The 8,724-nt window shown below is 41.5% G+C and overlaps 1 protein-coding gene and 1 long non-coding RNA gene across 2 annotated transcripts in view; both read left to right on the top strand.

The window, feature by feature from the left end:
- The first annotated feature begins 1,636 nt into the window (after nucleotides 1–1,636).
- Nucleotides 1,637–2,188, top strand: LOC122843978. Its single transcript, XR_006372806.1, has 3 exons — nucleotides 1,637–1,717; nucleotides 1,793–1,907; nucleotides 1,975–2,188. It is a non-coding gene; the product is annotated as an uncharacterized LOC122843978 (long non-coding RNA).
- Nucleotides 2,189–3,068: 880 nt separating this feature from the next.
- The window catches only part of gatad2b (GATA zinc finger domain containing 2B), a 64,101-nt gene continuing 58,445 nt past the window's right edge, over nucleotides 3,069–8,724 (top strand). The window contains exon 1 of the mRNA XM_044139151.1: nucleotides 3,069–3,258. The gene's annotated coding sequence lies outside the window, so the exon portion shown is untranslated. The remainder of the gene's footprint in view (nucleotides 3,259–8,724) is intronic.

Genomic DNA, 8,724 nt, shown 5'->3' with positions numbered 1-8,724 from the left:
CAGCAAAGGTAAACAAAGGTAAAATAACCCGAACAGGTGATCAACTCAAAACCATTCGTACCTTTTTACTCTCTCGCTCTCTTTGTAGTTTAAGCACATTTGTTACGGTGGGAACCGCCTGCGCCCCACAAGAAGAGCAAAGATTACTTTAAAAACATAACATTCAGTCCGTTACGATATCAAGATTCCAGGCTTGATATTTATTTCTCGATTATTAATCAGCGTTTCCCTGAACACAGCGATGGTTGATTGACTAGCTGTACATGGTGCTAGAGTGGCTAACACGAGTAACAGGTTAGTCCAAAGCTTTTTCTGCTAAAATAAAATCTTTAGTGTACATCAGATGCAGTACACATTGTATATTGATCTTTTTAGCTAACGTAAGACTGCATAGCAGACAGGCTTCGAGGTGTAGAAGATCAGTACTGCCATTATGCTGTACTTAGCTAATGGGAAGCGTGTGTTTGTGAGACAGCCACGCACGTTGTAGCCGCGCTACTACGTAGAATGGTCAAGCAGCCAATGAAAAGCGGCCCCTGTGGTAAGGTCCATTCTGTTTCTCCCTCACATGACAGTTGGCAGGGAGCAAAGCTTCTTTTTAGAACTACAATGACTGAAGATTAGAACTACAACATGGCTGAACACTCAGTGCTTACAGAAGAGGTCTGAGCTGAATGTCAGAACTACAAACATGGCGGAACTCTCACTTACTACAGAAGAAGCCTGAGCTGGCATTCATAACTACTTGCTGTTTGGGGCATTATATAACTGGTTTAACCCAATCACTGTTACACATGGGATTAGTGTGGCCATTTAAAATAAAGCTTATTGAAAATTTCAAAATAAAAGCCTGAATATTCCTTTCAGGCCTTTCTCTCTCAGGTTAGTGCAGAGAGAGCTACAGATATAAATCGCGGTACGATCAGAGACAAGAAATGGCACTCTTGCTTCAAACGGTTTTCAAATATGTCTCACGGTTCCTGAACAGGAAGGAGTTGTTCGGACTGCTTTGTTCAGAAAAACTAACTGCTTCAAACAGTTAGAATTCTGTCTCTCCCTGTGTGTCTCACTCACATAACAGTTGAGCTGCTTTTTAGAACTACAATGACTAACGGTTAGAACTACAACAAGGCGGAACACTCAGAGCCTATAGAGAGGGATGAGCTGAATATCAGAACTACAAATAATAATATTAACCTTTATTATCTTTTTCTCTCAGTTTAGCATCAACATTAGCACAAACATTAGCAGTGTACTGCTCCCCACTAGTGCACTGCCTTGCAGCACTGCACTGCACAGCAAGGCAGTGCATTAGCATTAGCGTTTTACCTAAAAAAAGCTTTTACCTATTATTCTTACTTATTAGACATGATTAGGATACTCAATGGAGTTAGTCAACGACAGACAACATGCTACTGACAACATTCAGGCTAACAGTCGGCTAATTTTAGCTTATGCACTAATTTTAACATACTGAATGGTGCAAGTCCATGTTAGTCAACATTCTTGTGATTCTACAAATACTATTTTGTAATTTTTAGCTAAGCTTAGTGTGGTGCAGCCTCCCAACTATGCACACCGGTTTAGCAATTGATTGGTGGGCGGGGCAGATAGCTTTATAGCTAAGCAGTCTGCTGCGAGGTGCGTGTGCCTTGTTTCCTCTACTATATGTCGGCTGCCCAAGTGGCTGGTGTGCTCGATCCACTCATCCAAAATAGTAAGCGCCATTTTTGCCATCTGGGCTGAGATTGTTGTCGGGTTCTGGTGCAATACCTGCCATGCGTTTCTGCAGCGTTGCGCGGCTGGCGTTGGCGGCTGCAGTTGGAGGTTGGTGCGGCGAGCGGCTTCCATCTAGCCCTCGCCTGCTGATCCGCTCCCTTCCTGGTCGGCTGTGTCACCATTTCTGGGTAAGCTACCTGTTTGGAATTGAATTTAACTTACCTGAATCCAGGGTTAACGAGTTTTCTGATTTAGGATTGTTTCGGAGTTGCAGCGCTTGGACGCTCTGCTGTCTTGTCTTGCCAGCGTTTGTTTGGGCCGCTCTCGACAAAGCCTGCGGACACTTGGAGTGGCTGTACGAGCGGGGCACGACTCGTCTGGCCCAGTGAAAAGACATTCGAAGTTGGACAACGACAATTTGTCCCATCGTTTGCAGTGGTTGTGTTTTTTTTTTTTTGTTGTTTTTTTTTTCTTTACCGTTTGTTTGCTTATTTAAATTACTAATTTGTCTGCTTTCCTTTGTTTTGAGTTACTAATTTGTTTTCTTTTGTATTGCATGTTTTGTTTGTTCTTTCTTTTTTTTTTTTTTGGGGAATAATTTATATTGTCCTTATTTCTTTTGATTCCTTTTCTTCCTAGGGGCCGAGTAGTGGGCCTGAAGCCATGTTTTAATGCAATTGTTTAATAAATCATTGTGGACGATTCCGTGCTCTAGTGTGTCTTGTTTACAAAGGTCAACCCCTCTGGTCACATTAGCGTTGATGCTAATTTTCAGCATCAGAACGTGGGTTCCAACGGACGGGCACACTTTGGCAGGCCCCAGTTAAATTTCTTCAGGAATTTTAGAGTTTTATGTTAAAATGCATGATAAAGATCCCTCGGGTGCTTTCTGCAGTGCTCATGGCTTTATAATGCTAGGATTTTCGTAAGTAAAGACATTACTAAAACCACGTCTTCTGAACTGTGACCATAATGTTTGATCTGCCTTCAATCTTTTGTACTCTAACACGAAAAAACCCCCAACAAAAATCGGGTGGTTAATAAAATATTATTTTCCGGTTTTAAACCGAGAGCAAATAAAGTTGGCATCACCTAATCCAGGAAACTCTTCGAGTAGTTGTATTGTAACATATTTAAAGTCGTGAAAGATCCTGAAAGCCCATCTAACATCAAAAACACAGTTTTCAGCTCCTGTCAAAGTAACGCCGCTCTCTGTCCACATACAAACAGGAGTTCCTCTGGCCAATCAAATTTCTCTCCTCTCCACCGCGGAAAGTACTGACCAATCAAATATCGGCCTGAGTCTGCTTTAGAAACGAACAGCCACTCGTTTGTTAGTCTGGTTTTCATGAGTAACTGTCAGACCAATGAGCGTTCCTACTGTTTGCAACGAAGGGATGAGAGTCTGTCGAGGCCCAATCAGCGTGTCAGTGCTGCCTGCCGGTGCCGGGGACTGGTGGTGAGAATCCGCTGCAACGCGTCAGGGGGACCGGACCGTGAACCCGGAGACGGTACACAAGGAGGCGAAACGACACACAGGTGAGTCCGAGGACTTGCACAAGGCCTGACTTTGGGCTGAGATGTTTTAAAATCTCGACGGTGGAGTTCGATTTGCAGTAGAACGGCTAATTAGTTGCTGTGTCGGTTTTCTGCTGGTGGATTTGCTGATATGCTATCAGACAATAGAGTGCATTGGCTTTGCTATTTATTGATGCAGGCTGACATTTTTGCGACCAGCTCCGCCGCCTTGAACTGTTCATTTACCTTTAAAGGGATTGAGTCATAAGAAAATAGGTATTGTTGTCTTGACGGCTGCGGTGTTGTGTGTTTGTTTTCTTTTATAATAGCATTGTCAACAGAGATTTTATGACGTTGTGATGGAAGCGGGTTTTTTTTATTTGGAAAGCCTCCAGTTCTTTTCATTGTTTGATCCAGAGTCTCAAGGGGTTAACCGAAGACTGGAGAAAGAGCTGTGCTCATCTAAAAAGCCTACTTAACACTGCTGTTTGAAAGCGCACAGTAACGAATCGAGATGTTTTACATGGTTCATCCAGCAGTACTGCAGGGAGAGGCGGTTTTAAACGCGTCAGGAGGAGGCCCTGAGTCCTGATGGCCCTCGGCAATTAGGAAGAAAAAATTCTAAATGCATCAGCCATTTACGTGGAGACTCAACTAGCTCCATATGCACCTAAATGGCTGCCTGGCGCCTGACGGCATAACCAGCATTTTACAGTAGGGACAAAGCATTACGGAGACCAAGCGAACGTTTGCATCCTAATCGGCGGTTCAAGAGCAGTAGGTGAATTCCGAAGTGAAATCCATTTTTGATGCTTTCTGTTATTATTCTGCTACTCATAGTGGCTCATTTAGTGTAGAGATTGTGTTGTCCTGCTGCTCTGCTCCACTCGATTTGCATGCATGTGTCTAAAGCAATTTGAATGTTAGGGTCTGTGTTACTCAGATTTTTCTGGTATGAGCCATTGTTGATATGCAGCTTATAAAAGACATGTTTCTACAAAGGTTATCCGTTTGACCAAACTACAGACTTACGCTTATTATGTAGATGTATTTTGTATGCTTACCATATTTTTATGAGAAATCTGATCTTGATCAAAGCTGCTGAATGTAAAATACTACATCTCATCATTTTAAACATGTACAAGTGTGGACTCTGATCTTGCTGTTTTTCTCTCTCTCTTTTTTTAAGGGTTTTTGTAATCTCTTTAGGACAATATGCCACTAGCACTTGTCATCAGAAGTAATCACAAACCCTAATTCTGTGCTGACCATTGTATGTACAGTCAGGTCCCTGTATGATCTTCCCTCCCCCCTCCCCTTCAGGGAGTAATGGTGGGTCTGTATGAATGAACTGGTGGAAGAGCATGAATGAAGCGTGCTCTTTGTGTTCGAATTTTTGCTTTGTGGAATTTTCGTACTATCTTTATTCTCCTTTCTTGAAAACAACTATTTTATATGGCATATTCACTCAAAAGTTTTGACTATTTGATACAGGTGATTAAAAAGTTTTTACACACAGAAATTTACCTTAATCAGACTTATTCAGACAAAATAATGTTATAAAATAAGCTCTGTTTTTGAGGACATCCAAATATTATGATTTGTGAAGTTGCTGGGATAAATCAGTGTTGTGTTTAAAACAGTTTTACAAAATTGCAAAAAATGTATGTCTATATGTTTCACCTCACCATTGTCCGATTTTGATGCTGACTGCCTTTATCTGCCATTTGCTTATTGCTTTTTAGCCATGTCCAAAAAACATATAACTATTAATTATGATCTGTTAACATAAGTTGGGTATAATGATAAGTTTATTAATTGATCCACGGCTTGACACTGACACTAGCTACATGCATTGCAGGTAGATTGTAGTTTTGAGTAGTAAAACATTTACTACTCAAAACTAGTAGTTTTCTTCACACTGTAAGATTTTAAAATTAGTAGACCTATCCATTGTTTTTTGCACATTAAAACAGTGAAAACTTAATTATATAATTAACCATTGACGTTAAATGAAACAACAGAACAAAAAACACAGTGTAACAAATGTTAACGATGAAAAAAACAGAACAACTTACCTCCATGTATTAGTGCAGCTGCTGCTCGTACTGTCTCCACTCTTATCCACTGCCTTTTATTTTTGTTACGTCTTTTATTGCTAAGAATAAGTCCACAAACTATAGCTATTGTTTCTACATCATCGGCCATGTTTATTTACTTTAAATTCATATGATGTGGTGGGGTTTTACAGAATTTTATGTCTGGAATCAAAATGTTTGTGAGTGAAATCAGTTCATGTGTGGTGTGTTGTTCTTGCTATGTGGCTGGACACCACACAAGATACAATCAAACATGTTGTACTTAAGATTTGATCAAACTCCTCCTAGGGATTTTGATCAATTGGGTTCAAACTTGGTCAGTTTGTTCATAAGGAATGGCTGAATCAAAGTTATCAAAACGGTGATTTTTCTTGCATGCTGAAGGTGAATGGCCAGGCCTCAAAGTTTCACATTTTGCCATGAAACACAAAATTATCTCCTACACATAAACTCATGGCAACACCAAACCTTTGGTGATTGATCACCATCAAGTTCCCTGCAATACCCAATGGGAAAATGATGACATCACTTAAGCCACGCCCACCAAGAACAGGAAGTGTAATGTTTTACAATGATCTGTCCCTGTCTGAGCCCTTTGACCTAAACAACATGAAAGAGTGTCCAGTAACAGAAGACATGTTGATACTGGTTTCAACAGTGGTCAAGAGTGTGAGCAGCAAGGGCCATATTTAGCTGCTTGCAGGTTTGATGACGATTCTTCTGTCAAATGAATTGGCTTTTTGGAGGCCTTAACTAGGGATGCACAATATTATTGACATGGTATCGGTATCAGCCGATACTAGCTATAAAATGTAATCTACCATTCCGTTATAATAACTCACCGATATAAAAGGTGTAGTTTTTATATGACAAACCATTGACAAAGTTGTACTGTTTGTGTCATTGTCTTAGAAAGAGCTTATGTCATGAATATATGTAACATTAAACATAATGCAAGTTGAAAGTGTTGCAACATTTTCAGCGTCCATTTTACCTTTGCATTTGGCAGCAGGCTAAATTGACAAAGATGATGCAATATTTTAATTCCACACCAGAGAAAGCCATATAGTTTCAGTAAGTATGTCCATCCATCCATACATTTTCTGAACACCCTTCGGACCCCATTAGGGACAATGGGGTCGGGAGAGTTGCTGGTGCCTATCTCCAGCTGCGTCCCGGGCGAGAGGCGGGTTCACCCTGGACAGGTCGCCAGTCTGTCGCAGGGCAACACAGAGACATACAAGACAAACAACCATGCACACACACACTCACACCTAGGGAGAATTTAGAGAGACCAATTAATCTGACAGTCATTTTTTTGGACTGTGGGAGGAAGCCAGAGAACCCACCCATACACAGGGAGAACATGCAAACTCCATGCAGAAAGACCCCGGGCTGGGAATCGAACCCAGGACCTTCTTGCTGCAAGGCAACAGCTCTACCAACTGCGCCACTGTGCAGCCCTGTCAGTAAGTATGTATAGTAAAAAAATATTGATATTGGTGTCTGTTATCAGCCAAATGAGTTTTAGTATATCGGCATGTCAGATGTCGACCAAAGATCCAACTTTGTGCATCCTAGCCTTAACATATCTGAAAACTCACAAAATGTGGTGGACACATCAGGCCTGCATAAAAATGATGCATTTTAATGTTATTGCAAAAATCACAACAAAAATGCTTCAACAGCTCCCCCAGGCAACTTTCAAAACACCACATTGACCTTATTTTATCATAGACGCATGGAATTTGGCACACTTATAGAACTCTGGAAGACCTACAGAACCATGGTTTACACCAGGGGTGGACACTCCTGGTCCTCGAGGGCCGTCTCCTGCAACTTTTAGATGTATTTCTATTTCAACACACTTGAGTCAAGTAATGAGGTCATTAGCAGGTCTTTGGAGAACCTGACAGCATTTAGGAGGTGATTCAGCTATTGGATTCTGGTGTGTTGGACCAGGGAGACATCTAAGAGAGACATTTCCAAATGGAGACTGATCATAAACCTCTTCTGAATCTGTTGAGTTCCCAGATGTTAGATGCTCTTCCACCACGTATTCAGCGCTGTAGAATGTACCTCATCCTATTCCATCTCATATGTGTCAGGGAGACACCGGCCCTCGAGGACCAGGGCCGGTGTCCTGCTCTACACCCAACAGGAAATCGGCCATTTTGGGTTGAATTTTGGATTTTCACCCCATTTTCGCCGTTTACAGCCTCTGCATTTGATAGAACTCCTCCTAGAGATTTCAATCGATCGATTTCAGACTTGGTCAGTTTGTTCATAAGGCATGGCTCAATAATGGCTATCAAAACGGTGACTTTCTATGTCTCATTACAGACCAGCCCTCATTACATTGACATGGTCGTTTGGTGGTATCACTTAAGCCTTTTTCTTACTTTTACTCTTTGATTCATATAGGTGTAAACCTGTGCCAAGTGACATAAAAACACATGATGATGAACAGTCTCAATACTGGCTGTTGGCTGACACGTGTGGGCATGGCAGAATGGGAATTTCAGGCTCTCACCATTTGTAGAGATTGCAAATGGTGAGAGACCCTTGAAATTGGGTGTCTAGAACAAGATAACCACTTCACTGGGTTAATGTTGAACGTTAAAGCGCTCTAAAGCTTATATGCATCATCCAATTTGCACCAAACTGTTTATGAATGACCTTTGTTAACCTATAAGAGCTCAAGTGTTTGTATTGAAATTTGACTCCATGACACCCCCTAGGTGATTCTAACAGCTATTTCTCCCCGATGCATCATCTGGTCTGCTCCAGATTTTTTATGCATCATCATGAAGCATAGCTCCATTGTGGTACATTAATGATGTGACCAAAGCCCACCCATTCAGAGAAAATACTAGGGATTAATGGACTACTCATCCTTCATTCTGAATGTGATGTAAAATTGAAGCTGTATCCACTAACAGTGGATAACAACACATGAGAGCCATGTCCGAATCCAAGGGCTGCATCCTTCGAAGGCTGGATTCATAGACGACTTGCGTCACGGCACGGCAACAAGGCCTGTCTGAATTTGAAGACTTCTTCATCTGTGGCCTCCAAATGCATTCTTCTTTTCCCCACATTTTAAGGATGGGTCTGGTGTATTCTTCACAGCCCATCATATCCCATAGTTCATTGAGAGTCCAAACCAGATTTCAGGCAAAGCGGCGGTGCTGAGCGATAAATTATTTTGATATATTACACTTATCTGCTCATTTCATCAATGCATCACCTAATTGCAATATTGCACCAACATTTTCAGAGATGTCACGCTGCATTAACAGCAAGCTCCCCTTGTCAGCTCCACCCGCTAGCTTTCCCCAATAAGTGGAAGTTAAGCACCGATATTATTCACTCAGATAGTATCTAG

The sequence above is a fragment of the Gambusia affinis genome, linkage group LG14 (genome assembly GCF_019740435.1).
Source record: "Gambusia affinis linkage group LG14, SWU_Gaff_1.0, whole genome shotgun sequence".
In the NCBI taxonomy this organism is placed as follows: Eukaryota; Metazoa; Chordata; class Actinopteri; order Cyprinodontiformes; family Poeciliidae; genus Gambusia; species Gambusia affinis.
Note: the sequence above shows the minus strand (reverse complement) of the source record. Positions and strands in the feature narration are given on the sequence as shown.